The sequence below is a fragment of the Emydura macquarii genome, unplaced genomic scaffold (assembly GCF_026122565.2).
Source record: "Emydura macquarii macquarii isolate MOO-44397 ecotype Brisbane River unplaced genomic scaffold, CSIRO-AGI_Emac_v2 contig_1483, whole genome shotgun sequence".
Lineage (NCBI taxonomy): Eukaryota > Metazoa > Chordata > Testudines > Chelidae > Emydura > Emydura macquarii.
The window spans coordinates 22215477-22238070 of record NW_027131620.1 but is presented as its reverse complement, the minus strand read 5'-3'; the positions used below and the strand labels follow the sequence as shown (position 1 = coordinate 22238070).

The following is a 22594-nucleotide window of genomic DNA, read 5'->3' as shown; positions in this document are numbered from 1 at the left end:
GTGGGGGGTGGCCGCAGCATGGCTGGTGGCCTGCCCAGGAAGGTGGGCGGAGACAACAAGAGAGGGTGTAAACCACTAAATGGGTGATAAATTCCAAGCAGCCTCACAAGAAGCTACAGCTTCACCTGAGTTTAGTGGGGTGCTCTTGGCTGGTTTGGCATCACTGGAAGTCCAGCAGCTGCCCAGAGCTAGCTAACGCGTTCTTAAACATGACTGTGTTTGTCCACCCTAAACTGTGTTAGTTACCGTTCCCCAGCACAGACATACAGCCACATCTTCCATCTGTGGATCTCAAAGAGCCAGATCAGTGTCAATTCGTTCAATCTCAAGACCCTATGAGGTAGGTGGCTTGTCTCCATTTAACACAGTGAGGATGCTAAGGCACAGAGCGGGAAAGTGACTTGCTCAGGGTCACCCAGCAAGTTAGGCACGGAGCTAGGAACAGAACCCAGTTCTCCTGACACCTACGACTGTGCTCCACAAAACCACCTGTCCTCTCCCTAATGCACTTGCCCACTTGTGCAAAGCTGACAACGGGGATGATGGAGGTGGATTCCTCCCTGATACCACCAGCCCTGCAGTGACCATTTTACACCCAGAGGTGTGAGAACTGCTCCCTCTTTGTCTAGCAAACACAACTGCAAATATTCAGAAGCTTACCTACCCCCGTCACTTCCTGGGGCAGCGAATCCTGCAGGCAATGGTCCACCACAATTCCCTTTTTGGGGTGGTCCTCTCCAGGTCTCACTGGTTTCTGCCTAAGAACTCATATACCTAGAGGAATCTGTGGCAGTGAGATGACTCAGCCTAGGATCTTAAAGTAATGAATGGGGTCTGGCTGCAGGCAGGGGCACTGGGAGGAGGGCTGGAAATGAACACACGTGCATGCACGGTTTGGGGTGGGAGATGAAGCTGCCAACTCTCTAAATGCCAGGAAACCATCCCAATTTTTATTCCTCCTGGCTGGTAACAACTTTGCCTTCGGACTTCTCCCCTGTCCCACCTTAGCCAGTCCCACCCATAAGGGAAAGCTTTTAAAAGACCCAGCAAAGGTGCCCACCAAGAGAACGCAAAAAGGAGAAGCACACACAGTAACTTCCTTGGGGGGAATTTGTTTGTTTAAATCAAAAGAGAACATGGAGTTGGCTGAAGATACTGCAAGTGTTTGCTTTCCTGCTGGAGAGTAGAGCCCTCCTGGTATCTTCAGGAGCTGCTCGCAAAAGTGACCTGTTAGTTTCACATAAATAGAAGCAGAGAAACAAGCATGTGAGGCAGCATTCAGCTTAAATCAAGGAGCTTTCAGTTCCCAGTACTGCAGCCCAGGGTTTTGCCTTTTTGACTTTCCTTGTATATTCTAAATGTAGGTAAACCAGAGATGAGTCATTGGTACTGCTTAGGCAAGGGGGAAACAGGGACCCCTGCTTTTCTGCTTGTTTTAGTGGTACATTATCCTTCCTACCCACCTACTCCATTTGTCTGTTTCATCCACTGGATATGTTCTAGACCTAGATTGCAGGTAATCTGCAGCAGGGAATTCTCTGTACAGTACCTAGCGTAATGCAGCCCTGATCCTGGATTGGTGCTTGTAGATGCTAAGTTATTGTTGGGCAACCAGCTCAGACTATCAGCAATTGTGTACACAGCATCCGGAGTGTGCTGCGTGCGCTGTGTCTAGCTCACACCAGCTCTGTCTGCCACTGATATGGAGCAAGGAGAGCTCCCGGGGAGTGATACATATCAGGGGCCTGATCCAAAGCCTGCTGGTCAATGAGAGTCATTCCATAGACTTCGATGGGGGTTGGATCAGCCCCCAAAGGCACCTCTGGAATGCGCAAGGCACCGCTATATCCATCCCCCTGCCCCTTGTCCATAATCTGTTCCTGGGCTGCTTGCCATACAGCTGAGCACCTGGGGGACTGCACGATATAGCCTGTTTAGGCTGACATGGGGCTGAAGCAGAGAGGAATCTGATAAGCACTTTCCAACAATGAGCCCTGGCAGCAGTGTGATTTGAGGAAGGGTTTGGAGAAGAAGGGATGGGGAGGGGTGGAGGGTTTGGTGCCTTAGGAGGAAGAGACTTTTCAGTTCATCCCATGTATGGGGAATATGCCCTGAACATATGGTAGGGCAAAGGTGAAAAGTTGAGCCCATCTGCTCCTTCCATCTCAGTGCCCCACACTGGTTTAAATCAGTCTGAGGCTGGTACTGAGATCTGGAGGATGGGGCAGCAGGAAATGGAGGGGGAGGATTAGGAAAGGTAAACACACAGGTGTGGCCCCGATCCAAGTCTCCTTAGCTAGCAAGCCTCTCTTTCGTCTCAATATGAGTTGGTTCAGGCCCTCAGACAAGCTGGAAGCCAGCCTGGTAAACGAAGCAGAGACTTCTTTGAAAACGTGGTGCATAAGACTTACAACTGTACACCCGCCAAGACTGGATCTGCCTGTGATCTCGCAGGCGTGGACTTGCTCAATGTTCGGATGGGAGCCACCAAGGCAGAGCCAGGCTGCTGGAGGAAGTGGTGGTTCTGGTGACCCTGTCAGAGGCGGTCTTCCTGCTGAATCCAGACTGAACCAATGCCCTGTCTTTCATCAGGTGTGTCAAAACTGAGCATCGCAAGGACAGGTGTTAGCCCTGGGGTCCCAGCCAAATCTCACTGCCCACATTCGCCCTGCAGAGTCAGCGGGAGAGCGCATTCTTGCCCTGTTCTTTTGGAGCACTGCTGGTCATGCCATCCAAATGCTGCATTCCACCCAGAGGCAGCCGCATTACAGCAGCTGGGGGAAGCCAGCCCTATATTTGCAGAGTTTGGGATCCTTCAGTGTGAAAGGTGTGCTCGAGCTGAAGTTTCAGCAGCGGATGCCAAATTTATTTCCAACTCTGCTTGGGAGCGGATTTAAGCTTCCCTTTGGGAATGTCAGTGTGCTGGTTGGAAGAAATTGGGTACAATTTCCTTTTAAATAGAATCAAGCATATGGGAGGAGGATGATTATATCTGTCCCAAGCTGCCAAATTTCTTCTGTGGAGCTAAAATCTTCCCCAACATGTCCCAGCCCACAGTGTTCCTGTGCCGTGATGCTGGCACTGAGACTTTTACGTTAGCAGATCTACTGAATGTGTGAAAATACATCTATCCAGCCACATCCCAGGTGGCTCCAGTTCTGAGGGGGTTGCAGCGGTCGAGTGATTCCCCTTACTGGCAGGAATAACTTTTTCATCTGAAATGAATTCAATTTAAACTGGTTTTAGGCCATAAGAATCCAACAGAATGGTGCCTTGTACCACAAAACACACTGGCCCCCTTCCCTACACACCAGTCCAAAGACATATAGGAGCTGCTGAAGGCCGGGTGAGAATTCCCTCAGTGCCAGCGCAGGGCTCACATGCGTGGTCTCTCGCATAGGGAGCAAGCGGTGGTGTGGGAGGGGGTGTGCATCAGTGCTCAGTGCTCCAGGTATGCTGGAAGGCAGAGCAAGACGGAGCAGCCCCTGCATCTGAGCAAACCGTCCCGCAGTTTGGGGATCCCTCAACTTCAGGGCCACCCTGCAGGAGCTGATGTGGGTGTTGTTAGTAAGCGGCACTCCTCTCTCTGAGCAGTGCTAAGCATGCGCCGAAGCTGGATGGCAGGAGGGGCGGCGCTGCTGGAGGTTCCATACATTCTCATTTCACACTCATCATCTAACCACTTATGTCCATTGAAGTCTCAAGGCATTTTTCAAATCACTTCTGACCCCAGTGTCCCGGCCATTGTGTGTGTCAGTAACGGCACCCTGCACCCGACTTCCCCCCGTCATTTTAACTGGATACAACAGTTACAACTCCCCTGCCCCGCCCAGATCACGTGACATTGCTGTTTTGGGATGAATAAGGTGATCCCAAGATGTGCTCCCCTCTCTCTCTGTAAATAAGCATACAATAGTTTGTAAAGTGCTCTGCGATCTGTAGGGCTGAAATGCAGGCCGTGAGATATCCTGCTGCAGATATCAGCTCATAAAAGGCTTCTGCTAACCATTTAATCCACTATCCAATGCCAGAATTTACCTGCCAAGGTTACTTAGGTGAGGTGCAACCTGCCAGTTATCAGATGCTAATAAACCAGTGGATTATTAAAAGCACATGTATTTCATAGTTGTGAGAAGTGACAATCCACAGGTATTGCAGTATGTCGTCACTTAGCACAGTGACTGCTGCAGTTAGGGCTGCTTGCGATGGCCAGCTACCTATGAGCGGTCGCACAGGTGTTGTTGCTAGTTTCCCAAGAGACACAAGGACATACGTGGCTCCTCCAAGGTCACAATGGCTGTGGAAGATGGGATCAGAAGTGCCCCCTGTGTTTCTATTGCTGGTAGCAGGGATTCAGGGCTTGTGTCATGGCAAGGATGGTAACGAGGCTGGGGGAAGGATTTCGACCATTCCCCGGGCCTCATCAGCTTCCACCATTGTGAGACTAGATTCCTGTTCTGCCCTTTCTGGGTCTCACCAGGACCTGGGCCAAGCAACCCTGGTGTTTAACCCAGGGTGTGATGGCCTGTGGCAGCCTGCAGCCATGCAAAAGGCAATGGAAAGCCCCAGGCCCACAGCAACTGAGTGTGACTTCTCCAGGCTGTGAAAGCACAGCTAGGAATGAATCTACCTACCCCACGGCTGCACAAACACTGACTCGCCCCATTGCCGCAGGGGAGCTCCTCACCACAGCCCCAGCGAAAAGGCGGGAGAGGTCATTCTTGGGAGCTCCTGGTTCAGTTGGTGGCTCCAAACCCTTGGGAGAGTTGGGGCGATTTCCCTGCCACTGGGGGTGTTGCCTGCTTTGTGGATATTGCTGGACCACCCCTGACAGAGAGGACTTATGCCAGGGTGGAGGGGAGGCTAAATATAAAACATTTGTGAAGAGTAAATGTGTTACCTTTGGAATACATCAGCTTGGGGATTTTCTGAGCAATGTCTGTTACCCCTACCCCGCATCTCTCCTCATCCTAGTTCACTGCTGCTCCTGGAGCATGGGGCTATTTCATCAGGACACTCAGTCTGCCTGCCCGGGTTGAGCACACAGACCGTAGCCGTACTGCTCACTGCAGTGCTTCTCATCACGGATCCCTCAGGGCTCAGCAAAGGTAGGGGAGGATCATTCCCCCATCCTCATTTTACAGACCGGGAAACTGAAGTACAGGAAGGCAAAGGGACTTGCCCATGGTCATCTGGCAAGCCAGTGGCAGAGCCAGGGCTCCTGAATCCCAGCCCTGACCATTGGACCCCACTGCCTCACTCCTGGAGAGTCTGCTTAAGAGACAGCATTTTGGTTTGGGTGGGAGAATACCTGGCTAGATCTCCCCTCCCGTTCCTCACCCTGCTCTGTGCAGCACATGCAATCGGCCCTGTGCACTGCAGGGTTATCTCAGGCCAAGGATGAGCCTTATTCAAATACTAGCAGCAGAGCCCAGTAACAGCCTGATCTCTGTGCTGGGGGCTCTTTTCAGCTGGCTGAGCAGCCTCCTGCCTCCCAGTGACAGAACTGTCCCATGAGTCCTTCCAGTTGGATGCTTGGAGCTGCAACCTGTCCTGGAGCGACAGGCTAGGAAATGGCGGAGATATTAAAGCTGGGCTGACTGTCTTCAACCCGAACCTCGTGGAGAGCAGCTCACTCACAAAGAAGGTTAAATCTCTCAGCCCTGCCAGAGATGAGACCCAAGGCTTGTGAATACTTAGCCAGCGCACAGAGTCTCAGCAGCCTTTTTCCACCCAGCCAGCCAGCCAGGCTCTGACTCTTTTCCTGCCCAGGGCATCTTTTGCTACAGACCATGTCTGTCTGCCCTGCAAGGACTGGTGGGCAGAGGGTCCTGTGAATGGGCACCGAAGGGTTGCTGCAAGTGGGGGTGCTTCACTCATCATTTGTGTTCATTGCCTGTGCATTTTGCAGTGACATGTACAAAAACCCCAAAATGGACAAAGACAGGCGTGTGGAATCTGTTCTGCAGAGATCCTGGGTCTATAGTCAACCATCCTCCCCAGCTGCTTACGTGATCCTGCAGGTGCAGGAAGAGGCACTTTCCCTTCGGACTGAGAATTAAACCAGAGCAGTAGTGGGGTGCCTACTTCCAGCCACTAGAATCCCCTGGCCCTTACCACAAGAGCAAGGATGTTAGATCTGGGGCTCTGGGACAAATGCCAGTTTGGGATTTCAGACTAGCTAATTTCCCCTTATATTTTTCCACTTCCCCTGCTCAATAACTGGTGAGCTGCTGTGCACTCTTAAGTAGTTGACACTTGACACCCAGAGACAGCTGCATTTCAGTGCCGGCTGAAGGGAATTCCGTATATACATCAGGATGAAACACACTTTGTAGAGGTGTATATGTTGGGACTCACACCCCTCACATACCCATACACTCACCCCCTTCCTGGGGTTCGTCTTTATTCCTAACTTAAGTAATAAAGGTCTATGGCAGATGTTAGCCCCAAGTGCCCTCCTGAGCTGACTTTTCTCTGCAGGACTCCAGTCCTTTCTTCTAGCTATGTTTTGCCTTGGAGATACCTCCAATGCAACGATGGAGTTTTAATCAGCAACTCCCATCTACCCAATCCAGCATTTTGTTGCCCCAACTGCTAACCATCGTGCCATCAACCTTTTAGAATGCTCTGGTCCAGAGGAGTAGAATAAAATAATAATAATACCAGCCCTCACTTTCATACATTGCTTTTCACCCATAGTTCTCAAAAAAGCATCATCATTTTACACAGGGTGAAACGGAGGCACAGAGCAATGACGTGTCTTCCCCATGGTCACCCAGCAGGCCAGTGGCAGAACTGGAAACAGAACCCAGATCTTCCAAATCCCAAGTCAATGCTCTAGCCAGTAGGCAATGCTGTCTCCTCAAAGGTGCCTAAAGGGAGCAAGGCCTGAGAAACGTCCACCCACGTGCTTGGCTTGCGCTGCATTCGGTCCTGGGAACGGACTGGTGGCACGCTGCAGGGGATCCGAGTTCTTGCTGACCCCGGCAGCACCAAGGGGAACAGAAGGTGAATACACGAAACCAAACACAGCGAAATCAGAGTCTTTTTCTAGCAGGTCTGGTCAGAGGATGCCAAGCCAAGCAGCTGTGCTCCAGCTCCTCTCTCCTCCCACCTTCTGAGAGTGTGGGCTGCTTTGCTCTGTGCCGTGAATCCCTTCCTATTTGGTCTGATAGCATTATACTGCAGTGCTCTGCGTAAGAGAAGGAAAAACAGAACTCCAGATAGTGAGATAAGAGAGAGGGTGGGAGGAGGGGCTACAGAAATATTGCCTTCAGCCTCTCTCCTCCTCCTCCTCACACACACATCATGAAGTCAGCCTATGCCAGCCTTTGGAGCTCCGAGCCATCACTCTGAACTCGGCACTGGCTACTAGGGCTGGCTAGGAACTCTCTCCAGCACAGGTTACTTGGGCACCACAGGGGCGAGAAGAAGGCCTGAGGGACAGAAGAGCCCACAGTCCAGACACATTGATTCTATCTTCAGCCATGAAGTAAACGATTCAAGAAACAGTGGGAACCAAGTGAGAAAGTCAATGGCTTTATGAGCCACTAGGGCAATTTAACATTTTTGGCAGCAGTGGAAATTCTGCGAACAGGCATGGTCAAAGCAAGACTGAAGGCCTGGTAGGGAAGGGGTTAAATACCATGGAAACGCTGTCTCCCCACATCACCACCCCCCTGTTACTGGGCTCGATCCTGCCCAATACTCAACATTGATGGGATGACTGGCAGGGTCAAGTGTTTCTCAATGTGAGTGGGGGCAGTGGGATCTGGTTCAAAACAAGTAAGGCCCCAATTCTACAACTGGATCTATATAGCAGAGACCCACCCAGAGGATCAGGACTTATGTGTGCTCTAGGGGCTGGAGCAGGGAACTGGAGTCAGGATTATTGGGTTGTGTTCTCAATTCTCTGCCACGTATTCTCTGAGACACCTTGGGAAACTCACTTCATCTCCCCGTGCTTCAGTTTTCCGACCAACGAAACGAGGATAACACCTCTTTATTGCACAGGGGATGCTGTTATATGTTTTGCCATGCACAAGGAGCAGCCGGGCACTTCCAGTCTGAATTACAGCTATTGTAGATCATGGGAAAACAACAAAAATAAAGTCTCCGCAAGAGAGCACAGTGTGTCTGCGTGTGTGTCTCCTTTGCAACGCGCTGCATCTGTACTGAACAAAGAATGGCAGAAATCAAATGAAGGCGCAGGGCTATCACAGAGTTCCGGTCCCAGCACATGCCCTTCCTTGTAGCTGGGCATGGCGATGTGGAAACTCTGCATCAGTTTGCACACAATGAGCCAAGCCATTTTAATGCATTCAACCCCTTCTGGGGTAACAGAGCCTCTGAGTCCAAATCCAGTAAATGTACCAAACAAAAGACTCCTCAGTCCAGCTGGCTCAGTCTTCACCCCTTCGTAGCAGACAGGCTCCAGCTACAATGGCCTGTCTTAGCAACAGGATTTTCTCTAATTAACCATCTGGACCCACCTACCCTCCTCCCCCAGGTTCACCCAGATCACACCCCTCCTGCATCCATGGTCTGAGCCAGGCTACTTGCCCCACACAGGAACAGCTTGTCTGCTCTCCTCCACAGCCAGCCCCAGCTAACCTGCTGGGCTTTCCTTCTCTAAGTCCAACTCTCAGCGCAGGTGAAGTGCACCGTGGCTAACAGCCCTTTCAATCTGGTGTGGGGTTAGTCTATCCTGTCACAAGGACACAGAAAGCAAGACGACAACGGGTTACATAGATACATACACAGCTGCTCATAGAAGTGTTTGCAGACAAATAATGTCTGTGAGGCACTTGGAGAGCCTCTGAAATATTCTAAAGCAGCAAAAATGGAGGGCCAAAGTTTCAGAAGAGCCCAGAGCCAGACTGTAAAACCTTCAGCACCGACGACTGGGGCCAGGTTTTTCTAAGAGCTCAGAATTGGAGAAATTTTGAACTTCTGACCACTTGTTTTGGTGTCTAAGTGGGAGCTGAGTCCCAACTGTGCATGCTGAACCCTTTGGAAATTTCTGCCCCCTGGTGACTAAAGATGGGTGACCACTTTGAAATCTGGATCCAGCTCTGTACTGAAAGTTCAAGGCAGTTTATATATAGGGATCCAGTTTGATCCAGCATCCATGGTACTGCTCCAGAAGGAGCCACCCTTCCTGAATTCCATCCTGATCAGAGGCAAATAAAACTGGAACACAGCGGTGGGCCAACGTTCTCTGTAACTACTTCCCCATTCCTCCCAGCCATAGGAGAGAAATTGGCTGTGCAGTGAGCAGAAGAGACTTTCTGCCCAGGCTTTTCATTAGATTTGATGTCTCCGAATGGGTCTGTTTGTGCTAACAGGAGCTCAAGGTGAAACAGAGTTATCAAAAGAGAGCAAGACCTGAAAGCAAGCAAGCATGAAATGGGCGCTGCTGGAAAATGCAGCAGGAGAACATGGGCCAGAGCCTCCCAGCAGCAGGAGAACACTCCTCACTGGAGGAGGCTGAGGAATACGGCTCCAAGGCAAGTCCAGCACTGGTTTTTATTCTCTCTCTTTCAACAGGAACCAACAGCACCAGGCCAACTGTGCTGAGTTATACATGGTGGGACTGCACTTGGGTCTCTGCCAGCAGAGACAGAGCTGAGAACACCATGTTCGTGGTGTGGAAAACAAACGTAGTGATTGAAAGGCTGGTGCTTTTTCCAGCTTCCTGTTAATGGCACATTCCTTCACTGTCAGTCAGAAGGTGGAACTGATGGGCTAGTCCTGGATTTAATGCACCTGTTTGATGCTCTCAACAAAAGCATGACCCAGTCTTGAGGAGTCTGGAGAATCTACCTAATCTATTTTACCTTAGCTAATCTATCCATCCAGTTCATCCTTCCTATCAAATCTAGCCATGTAAATCAGTCTCTCCATCCGTCCAACTCCATCATTTCAACCACAGCCATCACTTTCACTTATCGGAATCTATTCTGCCCATCTCTTTAGAAAAAAGTATCCATCCATACATCCATCAAGTTCTTTATAGGCAAACCAAATCCCTCCACCTGTCCAGATTGTTATTTATCATGCAATGCAGCCAGGCATCTATCAGTATCCCCATCCATCAGGTTGGGAAAGCTTCTCCTGGATTTTAGGTTTCTATACAGGAAAGAAAATGTGCTCTAGCATCGGATTCCAATAAAAGATGCTGTCTGGGGTGTTGCATTCAGCACCGGTCATTGCACCTAGGAAGAGGATTAATATTGCTTTGGGAATCAGCAGTGTAGGGCAATGAAGTTTCTATACTCCTGAACCCTTATTTAATTTTCACTAAGCCTTTACTCAGGCAAACTCCCATAAAGAACAGAGGATTTGCCAAACACAATCTCACCACAGGCTTTATGCCTCCAACAGTACAGCACTAGACGCTTCAGAGGTAGGTGCAAAAAAAACCCAAAAAAACAAAAAAACCCTCATAATGAACAACTATAGCATAACCTGCCCATAGCTATACCTTCTCTGTTAGTGGTTGGCTTATGCTGTGAGGCATGAGGGCTTTTTATAATCTATGTCTTTACTCTACCTAATACAACTATAGATGTTCTCATTGTCCATGTAAATGTCCACTCCTTTTCAGAATCCTATTAAGCTCCGGGTCTCTGTGACATATTGTGGCAATGAGTTCCACAGATTAATTCTGTGTTCAGGAAAAATATCTCCTTAAAACTGAAAAAAGGAAATACGTATTTTTGCAATGCAAAAATAACCTGTGCAACTCCCTGTCACAAGATACAACAGGAGCCAGGAGGTTCATGAAATAGAAGCTGTGATATGATGCATGGCAAACTATCCCTAGTGGAAATTCCAGCTGAATCTTTTCGGTATGTTCCAGCTGACCAGCTAGGCTTCAAAACAGAGCAACAGGTGCCTTGGGGCTGTCACATTCCCTATCCAGGCCTCTGCTTTCCCTCCCACCCTTTGCTGGTCTTGTCTATTTAAACTGTACGGTCTTCAGGGCTGTCCCTGACATCATGTCTTTGCATAAGGAGGCCCTGACACTTTAAAATATAGTGTGACTCCACTATAATCAACAGAATTACTCCTGATTTGCACAGCTCTGAGAGGAGAATCACACCTCAAATCTTTACTCCTTTAACAAGGAAATATCCCAAACTGATGCAGCCATCGGGTCACGTGCTAAAAACATCACCACACAGCCACTGTGCTTCCATTACACATTACTCTCACATTCAGACATTATCTATCTGAACATCAGCTCCTCTTCGGGGCCGGGGCTTTCCCTCTACCTCAGTCCAAATCCCTTAGCCAACTGTCCGAGCACACAGATGAGAGCTGGCTGAACCTCGGAACTTCCCTTCTGCAGGAAACTCGGAAATGAAAATAAAGCTTGTCCTTTTCGGAACAAACCCCAGAAATGTTCAAATTCCCTGCAGCCGGGGATTCTGAAGCACTTCACTGCGACACTTTTGCACGTTTTGTTTTGAAAAGTTCATAGTGAAATTTCACCAGACAGGCTGACTAGCCTGCCTGATGGGCTTCTGAGGAGCTGGGTAGCGAGGGCTCCCCAACTCAAAGGGCAGCTGGCTGGCGGTGGCCTGCTTCTCAGGCATCAGAAAGTCCAGGCAGCAGACAGCCTGGGACCCAGGAAGCCTGGTTCTATGGAAGCCTGCCAGGTGGACAAGCTGGCAGGAAATCAGGCAATTTTCCAATGGAAATTAGTTGAAATGGACACATTTCTGCTGAACTTTTCATTTGTGATGCTCTGGCGTTTTCCAATGGAAAACTGTTCCATCATCAGTGTTCATGGAGCACGTGCCTATAAGAAACGGCACAAATCTACACAGAAAAATCCCAAATTAAATCCACTTCCCAGAGAAATTAAAGAAACACACTAGTAATGTCCAAGTGTTCAACCGTATCTTTTCAGTGATTTAGGATCTTAAATCAGCCTGGTTTGTTTCATTTGGTTACAAAAGCTTTACTGTTCTCCTCCAACTGGTCAGCCATTTTCTCCTCTGGCAATGCCAGGGTATCTCTGAAAATCTTTGCAAACATAGCAAACGAGCCTCTTCTTTCTCTCCACTCCTATTGCAGTGCAGGTGAGTCTCTCCAGATTTACCTCTCGATCCAAATGAATAGTGGAGAGCAGCTTATTCAATTACCCAGACTAGAAAGTGACTGTCCCTGAGCTCTTCCTTGCCACAGACGCAGGGGTGCTAGAAAAGCAATGAGATAGACGAAGATTTCCATGTATGATGATTGCCATTGTCCTTTCTCCTTTCAGTTAATTTCAGTCTGAGGTTTCTCACAGTCAGTGAGCAGAGAGAGAGAGAGCTTCACCATTATGCAGCCATAGAAACATTTCTCTCAATAGGGCAGCAATTCCGGGTTCAGTCCCAAATTCCCTGGGCAGAAGCAAAGTACAGCATGGGACTATGGCAGTGTTAGGATGTGCAGGAGAAGGAGAGGAAACTTCTCTTTGATTCAGCACTCCGGGGTCCTTGCTGTCTTTTGCAAGGGAGGTAAAAGCTGAGGCCCCAACCATCCATAGCCCTAAAGATGCCACAGCCCTTTCCATGCATTGGCAGCAACGTGTGCTGAGATTTTCAAAAATGGCAGTCCCAGAGTTAGGCTCCTAAATTCTTATTTAGGCACCTAAATACATGGCCTGGTTTTCAGAAATGCTGAGCGCCCAGAAGCTCCTGTGCTGCATTTACACCATAACTGAGAGCAAAATTTGGCCCAAGATCACTATGGGAAAGGCCATTCTTTGCACCTCCCACCAGAGGTACATCTACCCTAGAGCTAGGTGTAAACTGCAGCTCAGGGGGACATACCTGCACCAGCTCTGATCAAGCTAGTGAGCTAAAAATAGCAGCGCAGACGCAGCAGCACAAGTGACGGAAGGGGCTAGCCACCCCGAGGACAATCCCCATCCAAGCCCGTAGGTACATAATCGGGGTGGCTAGCCCCTCCCGCCACTGCAGCTACACTGTATTTGTAGCACTCTAGTTCAATCAGATCTAGCACAGGTATGTCTCCTTGAGCTGGAATTTACACCTTTCAGCTCTACCGTCGACATGCACAGAATAGCTCCCCTTGGCGTGTGTTGTAGGGCTTGAGTGCTGAAAGGAGGGACTAAGGAGTTCTGGGCCTTCGCTTCCCATCGAAGCACAATGGGAGTGGGAGCGAAGGTCCTTATAGACAGGTCCATGGGTAGCATCAGCGCAATCTTACTTGGACTGTGAGCTCTTCGGGCCAGGGTCCAGTGTTTTGGTCTGTGTCTGTGCAGCTCCTAGTGCAACAAGGTCCTGGACCATGATGAGCTGCTGAGCTCAGCAGGATTTCGACAAGCTGCAGATATTAGTCCTTCAGACCCAGCTCTCTCTTCAATGGGGCAATGGAGTTTTAATCAGGGGCTTCTATCCACCCAAGCCAGCATTTCATTGCCCAGGACATTGACCTGCCGCATCTTCAACCTTCTAGGATGCTGTGGTCTGGACAAGGACAAAGGGGCCAAGGAGTCAGACACATCTACCCATTTGGCCTTGCTTACTTCACCTCGGGATGCCCTGGTCCCCTGGACACACCGAGAAGGACAGCATTTAGAGCTGGGGAGAAGCCGTGGGGGCACTCCAGTGGGGCACAAGGGTTGATGCCTTGCGGGTGGGTGGTCAGTGGCTGTCTCTACCTGAATCCTGGGAGACCGCTCCTGATTTCATACCCTGGCTTTGGAACTACCTAACTGGGGGCAGCCCCCGCCGCAACCAGGGCACATTATCGAGTCAGCTCTACACAGGCCTCGAGCCACTAACGTTCCTAGACCTAAAATATAGAGTCCTATGCCCAAACCTGCCTTGTTAACACGAGGGATGGAAGGGGTAGAGCACCTCCCTAGCCCCGTGCACCCATGCAGCAGGATTCCAGCCTAGCACTCAGGTGGGTGCTGGGAAGACGGCTCTGTTACCGCTGCCACTGGCGCGCCATGGCTCCTCCAGTGGAATGGGGTTGGAGGGCTCAGAAAGGCCTCCCATCCTCAGTGTGCATGCTGCTGTTGGCAACAGGTGCTAGGCAGACCACAAGCAGTCATAACATATGACCCCCCTGTGGCCATCCACCCAGTTCTGCAGCAGCAGAATGCTTGTAGGGCCACACGGTGGCTGACCATGCATTGTTCTGCAGCTCCCCACGGCAGTGGATTTCTCCAGGGTGTTCACTAAAAGCTCAGAGTCTCTTAGGGCACAAGAGATGCTTCTCATTTCAACGGGATGTAGGGAATGCTATGAGGCACCAGGCTAATGCAGCCGTTTTTCCTGTAAGCTCATTCAAATCTCCCTGTGTCACAGTCTGGGGGTCTCATTCTGGTGGCTTTGGCAGGGGGCACAGCTTGGTCTAGTGAGGAGAGCACCTGACTCGGTGGCAAGAAATCTGAGTTTTAATCAAGGCTTTCTCCCAGCTCAGCGTGTGACCTTGGGCAAGACCCTCACCCATTCAGTTTGGTGTGGTGTGTGTGTCTAAGTGGGCCTCGGTTTCTCCACAGGGCATATCCAGTTTGTGACATGTTTTCAGCACCTCCAATGAAAGGTGCTTGGTACATAGAAACTACTGTTATTTGTCTGGCCCTCCAACCCAGCTCCGGGCATGACTGGCTACCTTGCTCAGCAAAGAGAGAGCTGGGGCTGCTGTAGCAGAACGCCAGACATGGCTGCAAAGCCTCTTCTCTCTGGAACTGCGTGCAGGGAGCCCACAGCAGAAATGCCAAGGAGAGGAAATGGGACCTATCACCATTCTGGCCCGACTCCCTCTCCCTTACCTACCTCCTCTATCCCACTGCAAACTGCTCACCCCTTAGCACACAAAAGCCTTTTCTCCCCCAGCAGCCCTGCTGCTGCTCCTGCCTCACCGCTCCGGCTCATTTCCGCCCTCGCTGAACAGATCTCTGAGCGCCCTGCATATCTCACAGCCTCTGCGAGTGCATGTTTTACAGTCACTGGGGATAGCGTCTGGGCTACGACTGGTGAGAAGGCCCTGGTCCTCAACACGCTTAGGTGCCTATCTCCCACTGAAATCACTAGGAGTCAGCCACCAAAATAAGCCTGAGGATCTGGGCCAAAGAGTCTGGCTCAAGCCTCTGGACAATCAGAGGGAGGGGCAGAGCCCCAACCATGCCCCCTCCCCCGCACAGGGTGAAGTCAGTTACATCTTCCCTAATTAGGATGCAAGCTTGCTCCCCACTAGTGCCAGGAGATCTCTGGGGGTTGGTGCATGGGGGGAGGGGTAACACCAGCCTTTGCTCTGCCCATTTCCTTGGTGGGGGTGAGCAGTAGTGGCACAACTCCCTCCCCTCCCAGTGCCACAGCTGCCATCGAGGCAGCCGCAACGCAGGAGAGGAACCAGCTCTGGCTCCTGCGCAGCCACGTTAGGACTCACCCCAAAACCGTGTCCCACACGGCAACCCCCCATCCAGCCACAGTTCAGTGACTCCCAACCACCTATCAGCATGGGTGATGCTGATCATCGGGGCGCTCAGTCAGAGCCGAGCCCACCTTTTGGCCATCTGCACCATCACCGTAACCACCACGGAGCTCCCTGCTGAAGGGGGAGCCTGTGCTGTGACTGAGGGAATGCTGCTGCCTCCCCAGTCTGTGCAGAGAGAGCCTAAGGGAGGCCACCAGTTTCCCTATGACTCTGTTGCTAGGGCCAGGGATGAAGCAGGCAGGGGGAGGTGCTTTAAGTCCTCTGTGCACGTCCTATTATCTGGGTCTGCAGAGAGGCCAGCCTGGCCCCTGCTGAAAGTTACAGCAGCTCTGAGGCTGCTGTAGCGTATTTGTTGCTTCACGTGGCCCCTCTGTGCCCTGAGAAGCCCCGGAGTGCTGCAGTCCAGCCCAGGACACATCTCAAATCCACCCCTTTTGCTTGGGCTGACAGCAGGGCTGGATACACCAGGGTTACTCTTAGGAGGCCATTTTAAAGCCCCTTTAGGCTGCCAGAGCAGCACGAGGAACCTGGCTGTAACTGAGAATCAAGCCCTGTGCTCTGAAGGAGAGAGAGGAGGATGTATCGACACTTGTAACATGAAGGCCTGGGGCCAGGAAAGACAAAACCAGGGCACGCCTCACACCTCCCCTACCCCAGCTCCTGCATCTCTTCTGGCGTGCACAGGATACACAGAACCAGCGCTCAGAGGGACTTGGTGGCATGGGTTTGCCTCTTTGCTATTCTTTGAAGCTCCACATTATAAGTTCTGGGAGACTATTCCTCCCCTGTGGCGCCTACCGTGAGAAGGGAGGACTGGGAAATGGAAATCCTGGGTTCCATGTCTTAGAACTGACCACAAAGTCGTATCCCCAAATCATCCCATTCGATTGCCCAGCTCTGTTTGGTGCACCTGATGGGCTGGAGGGGGAAGCTGCATCCTTACATGTGGGTCTGTTCACAGGAACCAGTGGGTAGCTCTGGCTCCCTTACTCTCAGGACACTTGGCACCTGGCTCGCTGTTCCCATGTGGCTTGTAGCTCTCCAGTCAGCAGCAGAGGGAGGGGGTTTGGAGTGAACCAGGGACATGATTCACCTTCCAATTTCCAAGGAGCCTCCACTTGGCAAAAACAAAAACAGCCACCCTCCCCACCAGTGAGACTTCATCTCCCAGGGCGCTAGAGCAGCCAGACCATGGAGGACGCAGGGGGGCCAGGTGCAGGGGGAAGGGTTGGTCATACAGATTTATTTGCTTAAGTTTTTTAAAATGGGAAAAATGTAGTAAAATAAAGCGAAAGCGACAGCTCCAATTTCTGTGTTAATGAATAAATGAAACACGTCCCAAGAGGATAATTAAGCGCTTCAAACCAACCATGTGTCAACTAAAAAAAAATAAAAAAAAACCCAGAGATAAATCAAGCAACTGCAATTAAGGAGAAGAGACATATGTGTGATTACAGGGAGGAGGGGCAGATGACGGAGACAATCCACAAGCAGAAGCTTCGCTGGGAGTCTCCCCACCCCCCTGCATGTCCTGTACTCTCCAACTATTACACTGCATGCTGAGGTCAGTAACTAGGGTAGCTTGCAAAGACCTTCCCTGTCCCATAGCACCCGCATTTCATTCCCATTCATAAAGGCACCAGCAGGAGCAAAAGAGTCAATTCCAAGCCATTGGATAAAATTAAACACAGTTGGAGGAAAATCTGTTCGTTTCCCCCAACTTAACCCTACTCTCATCTTTTCTTTCCCTTACTCCTGGCTGTAGACTCATGCTCAAGCCCCTGTACCATGATGAATACCCATGCACTACCTTGCAGTCTCCCAGTCAGCTAATGGATATTCCCAGGTAACATTCCTTCCCCCTTGTGGCAGATCTGCAACAATCAGGAATGCTTTTCTCTCAACTGTGCTTTGCATTTCTGTGCTCTGCCTGTAGGGACAGCCACCACTCTCTCACTATTGCTGCTCCAGCCTGTCCGAAGAAGAGCAGCACCCTGTGCTCTCTCTTATGGAGACTTTGCTTTTGTTCTTTCTTGTGGTTTTCTCTTCATTTAACATATAAGGAATTTTTGACGGAAGAGACATCTTTTGCTCTTCGGATATGGAAAGCACGACAAAGTTATAGCACAACACCCTCAGCAGACCCCAGACTATCAAACATGAAGCAGGCTCAAGAAAGACTTGGGGATAGACAAGAGTTTAGGAGCTCTCCCATTCACCCTGAATTTCATCTCATCCATTCTGTTGCTGATGGCACACTTAGACTTTTACTATTCTGTTCTTACACAGGTTCTTATCCACCCTCATCACCACCCTAGCTGAACACCTTCCAGCAATGCATTAAGCAGTGCAATTAATATCTGTCAGAGGTGGTTTATTTTTTCATATCCTCTCCCCAGGGCAGCAGTGGTTGGCAGGGCTTTTGCTGTTATATGTTTTGGGATTTATGTCCACCACACTCTGGATTCATAGCAGAGAAGGCAGGTCCAAGAAGCAGACCTGGACCTTCGAGCAGAAGGTGGCGAGGTTTGTGAAAGGCCCAGTTCCTTAGTCATGGACACCCAAAACATAAAGGAATCTTCCCAAAGGACCTTCCTGCACTTTCAATGTCACAGGTGGCGGGGGAAGGAACCATCTAATACATTAACACTACTCTTGCCATAAAAGACACACACACACACACACACACACACACACACACACACACACACACACACACACACACACACACACACACACACACACCATTATTCATTTTAAATGACACTGTGGGACTACAAATAAGTCCTTTTATTGGCACAGGCGGGGGGGCAAAAAAGTAATTCTGTCCAAAATGCCACAGATTCTCCTGCAGTGATAGCTCAGGAAAATGTGATGAGGGGTTATAACTGCTGAAAAAGCAGTTTGCTGTCAAGGATGTTGATCTAAAGTGTTCTCCACTTTTTGGGATGAAGTAATTGGGCATCTTACCAGCATACAATGCAGAGCCTTGCTCAGTGCTGCCAACTCGTGCAATTTTAATCACAAGTCTTGCAATTTTTACTGCTCATCTTAAAGCCCAAGCCCTTAGAGATGAGAATCTAAGTTTTTAATAAAAAGAGGAAGTTTCTTGCTCACATGTGGTGGAGAAAAGCCTAAAAATGTTACATACGTCTTCCCTAAAGGTGCAGAGACCATGCAGGCAAACAGACCCACCCTATATATAAATATATGTATATTTTTTATATCATGATTTTTTGAGGCCTGCAATACTTGGGGTTGGCAATACTGCTAGCTGGAGCTGGTTGTGCCCCATGGCAGGAGGTTAATTGGGGGTGGAGGGGGGGAGAGCAGGGGCTTTGATTCTGTTTTGCAGAGGTCATTTTCCCCCTTTTATTTCTGTTGCTAGCCCTTGGAGAAGCATAACTAATGTGTACTCCTGATCAGGGTGTGTAGGGCTTATTGATCCCACCATCCACTACTGTTCTGCCGTATGGATCTCATAGGCTGTGAGACAGAATAGGTTATTACTAGGATTCCTTGTACAATTCTCCAGGCTTTGTTCTAAATTATAGGAATGATTGCCTTGATCCTTAGGAAATGAAGAAAAACAAGCAAACAAGGCTGACATGGCTGCAACATTAGAAAGATGGGGTTGCATGGCCTTTCATGATAACCCCCCTGGAGGCTGCTGTGACCAATGATCTCCCACGTCCAGACACCACCCCACGCCCCCCATACAGGCACTAAAGCACAGGCTTCTATTTGGTAACCTGAGGGTGCAACTCTTCTGGCTGACAGTGGCAGCACGGTGGTTCACCACTGTTCCATCGCAGAACCCTCCTCCCATGTCCCATTTAGCAAGACAGGAGAGGCAGCATGACTATGAGCCCTGGACACCAGTTTGTGACCCACCTGCCCAGCAGACAGTAGTCTGTGCATCTAGAGAAGCTAACATATCCTGCTCCTCCCCTGGTGGAAGAGATGGCCTGGATGTGATTTCACAGCTCCTCAGCAGGCCACAGGTATTCAAAGGATGCAGGCAGGCCCCTCCGTAACCCACCAACAGTGTGTGCAAAGGTGCTTCATTTGAACTCTGGGCCCCTGGCTTCCACCCTGCATGGTGGGAGCAGGAGAGCTAAGCAATCAGCAGGAATGGTGCCATGCGAGCCGTGCTACCACATGCGGAGCACAGATCACGCTGCTCCACCAGAAAACGGATGGCCACGCTCCAGGCGCAGCAATGAAATGCAGAGCACTGTACCAGCACAACCGCAGCGCGCTCACCATCCTGTTTGAGGTGAAGTTCTCTAGGCCTCGTTCCACCATGGCCAGCAAGTCATCTTGTTCACACAGCCATGCCATACACCCTGCTTTGGGCTGTCCTGAGGGGTACAGCCTAGCCAGGGTACGGGAAGCAGACAAGCCCCAATATGCAGGATTACGTCCTGCTTTTCTGCACCCCCCAGTGGATCCTTTTACGTGTAGGTCTAGCAGCCCGACACACCAACGATAAGCTCATTCAAAGACCCATCTTCTCCCTCCTCTTTCCCTGATGACCCCTGCACAATCCTCCTTCCCTGATCCACCCCCACCCCCACCATGCAGCAGGTATTTATGTAGGTCCCTCACTTCCAGAACAGCATTTCAGCTGACATCTGATGGCATTTTATCCCAATGCTCTTGCCTGCTGGTTTCCCAGGCAATGCCCTGAGGGTGCTGGGTGGGATGTGCTCACTCTCAGTCCCTCACCACACCTCGCTGTGCTAAGGACAAGAGAGGACAGGAGGACAGCATGCAGAGAGGGCTGGGAAACTGCCCATGGCATTTTGGAGTTACCAAAGCGGGTTGCATTCTGGTCTTTTCCAATCATGGGGGAAGGGAGACTAAACCAATACCCAGCAAGCACTTTAACCCCCTTCCCCAAATAGAAGCCATCCAGGGGCTGCGAACACCTGGGTCAATGGTACAGTGCCTGGGGTCATTAACAAGGGAGAACGTTCCCCAACTGCCCATGCACGCTGCACCCCTGACTAACAGGAATCCCAGGCATCACTCATGGTTTTGGCCATTCTGCAGGGGACGCCTACCTCACGCCAGGATCCCGCTCTTGTTCACAACCCTATAGACCCTGCATGTCCGGGTGATCACCGTGTGGGGTTCCAGGGTCGGTGGAGGGGGCTGGGCTTGGCACTGGCTGCCACAGCAGGGCCAGCCAGTCTCCTTGATCTGGGAAAGAGAATGGAAAACAAGAGTCAGAGGAGTCATAAAACAAGCCCAGTGTGGGAAGTGTAGCTGCACCAATCACCCCAGGGCCCTCTCTGCTCCACACAGGGAGTAGCCATTTCTACCCTCCCTCATACTTGCACAACCCCCACACACAGTGAAGGGCTGTCTCCACTCCTCTCTCACCACCACCCCTTCTACCCCACATGGGCAGGGGTCTGTCTCTCCCACCTCTCACCATCCCTTAAGACAGCAAATTCATTCTGTTATCATCTCTGCCCCACACTGGGTCACCCTGTGCCCAGCCCCCCCACTGCACATCCAACTGTCCTCACAGGTCTGACTCAGAACAGGCACCTGGGGCCCCTGAGCAGACACCTAGTGCATTTGCTCACCTCTGGGGAAGATGAAAGGGCAGGGGGTTGGTTTAGCTGCCCTGGGGTGCTGTAGGCTACCAGTCCAACTGGAAGCCTTGCCAGCAGTGACAGACAGACAGCCACTCCTCAGGGCACAGCCTGGCCAGTGCACTGCCCTCTACTTCCAAGCACAATACCCTAAAACCAAGACTCCCTTTGTGAGGGACTCATTTATTAGTCTTTAGCCTCTCAAGTCCAACACTAGCTCCCGGGCCCTCCTTCTGGGGTCAGGATGAGTAATTCAGACCAGCTGTGACCCTCATTTGTCTTATCTGAGCTGACCCCTTCTAACTCTGCCCTTCCCAGCTAGCTGGCCGGCCCCTCCCCCAGCATCTGAAGGCTTCTCTTTAATCTCCAGGCCTGGGCTGATTGAGCCAAGACTCCCTGCTGTGGAGCACACTAATGTTCCACACCTGGGGAGGAGAGCGACTGAGTCACAGGTGGGATAGGGCCCACTACCCTTAAAGGGTCCACTTCTCTTATGACACCTCCTTTGCCCTCCCAGATGGCATCTAGTCCCAGAGCTTTAATGCAGTCCTTGCTTTCAGAATTGAAGCGCCTTCTTCTTCACCACCACCCCCTTTGCCTCAATAGCAGGCAGAGATGGGAAGCAGGACAGCTGCTCTGTTCCCAGGACTGCTGGCTGACAGAGCAGCTCTTTGGGTCTCCATCAGGAAGGCTGAGGCTTCCCTGGCCTGCACACCCCCAGGGCACCGAGGGAAGCGCCAGGAGAGAATCTGTAGCTAGATCCCACCCATGCATTCTAAGCACTCTGGTGCATTGGCACAGCCTTAGACCCAGTGAGGAGCAACACGCTTACCTTGAGGCCAGGCTCCCAAGCCCCAGATTCTCTGAGGAGGGACTGCACGGCCCCACTGCGGCAAACCCTATCCTCCCCTCACACCCCATCTCATCAGCTCTCCGTCCCCTTCCCCCAGGACTGAGCCTGCCCCGTCATTACTGTGCACTCTTTGCCATGAGATACAAACAAGAGGCCTCAAGCATGAGTAGGAAGCCCTGGTGCTGGGCACTGTACATACACATACAGAGATAGTCCCTGCCCCAAAGAGCTTACAGACCACCCTACTACTCCCTATTCCATCTGCTCCGTCAGCCCCAGGGCCTCCCTCTCCTGGGACCATCACCTACAGGGCTCCAGCTTGGCCAGGAACTCTAGAAAAAACTAACAGGGTCTAGTTACCAGGCACATAAATGCCACTGTCTGAATCCTCATGGTAATAAGAGTGAGGAGATTAGTGATGAGAAGAACAGCGGCTTGGAAGGAATGGGAGAGGTTAAGAAAGGATCTGAAATATGCCACCACCCCAGCGAGTGGATGGGGGCTGGACACAAAAAGGCTATTGGCCCCTTGCTGCTTCCGCTGGACATCCCAGCTCACAATATGAACACCACTTGCTTCTTTCCTAAGCATTTAAAAAGCAGCTTATGCCACGATCAGATCAGAAAGAGGAAACTGCATGGACATAGGCTGGCCCACT

General features: G+C 50.8%; 1 long non-coding RNA gene across 1 annotated transcript; it reads right to left on the bottom strand.

The window, feature by feature from the left end:
• Positions 1-1099: 1099 nt before the first annotated feature.
• LOC137157192 (uncharacterized) lies at positions 1100-21385 on the bottom strand. Its single transcript, XR_010921027.1, has 3 exons — positions 21075-21385; positions 20544-20682; positions 1100-1227 (listed from the first exon to the last, which is right to left on the bottom strand). It is a non-coding gene; the product is annotated as an uncharacterized lncRNA (long non-coding RNA).
• Positions 21386-22594: the final 1209 nt, after the last annotated feature.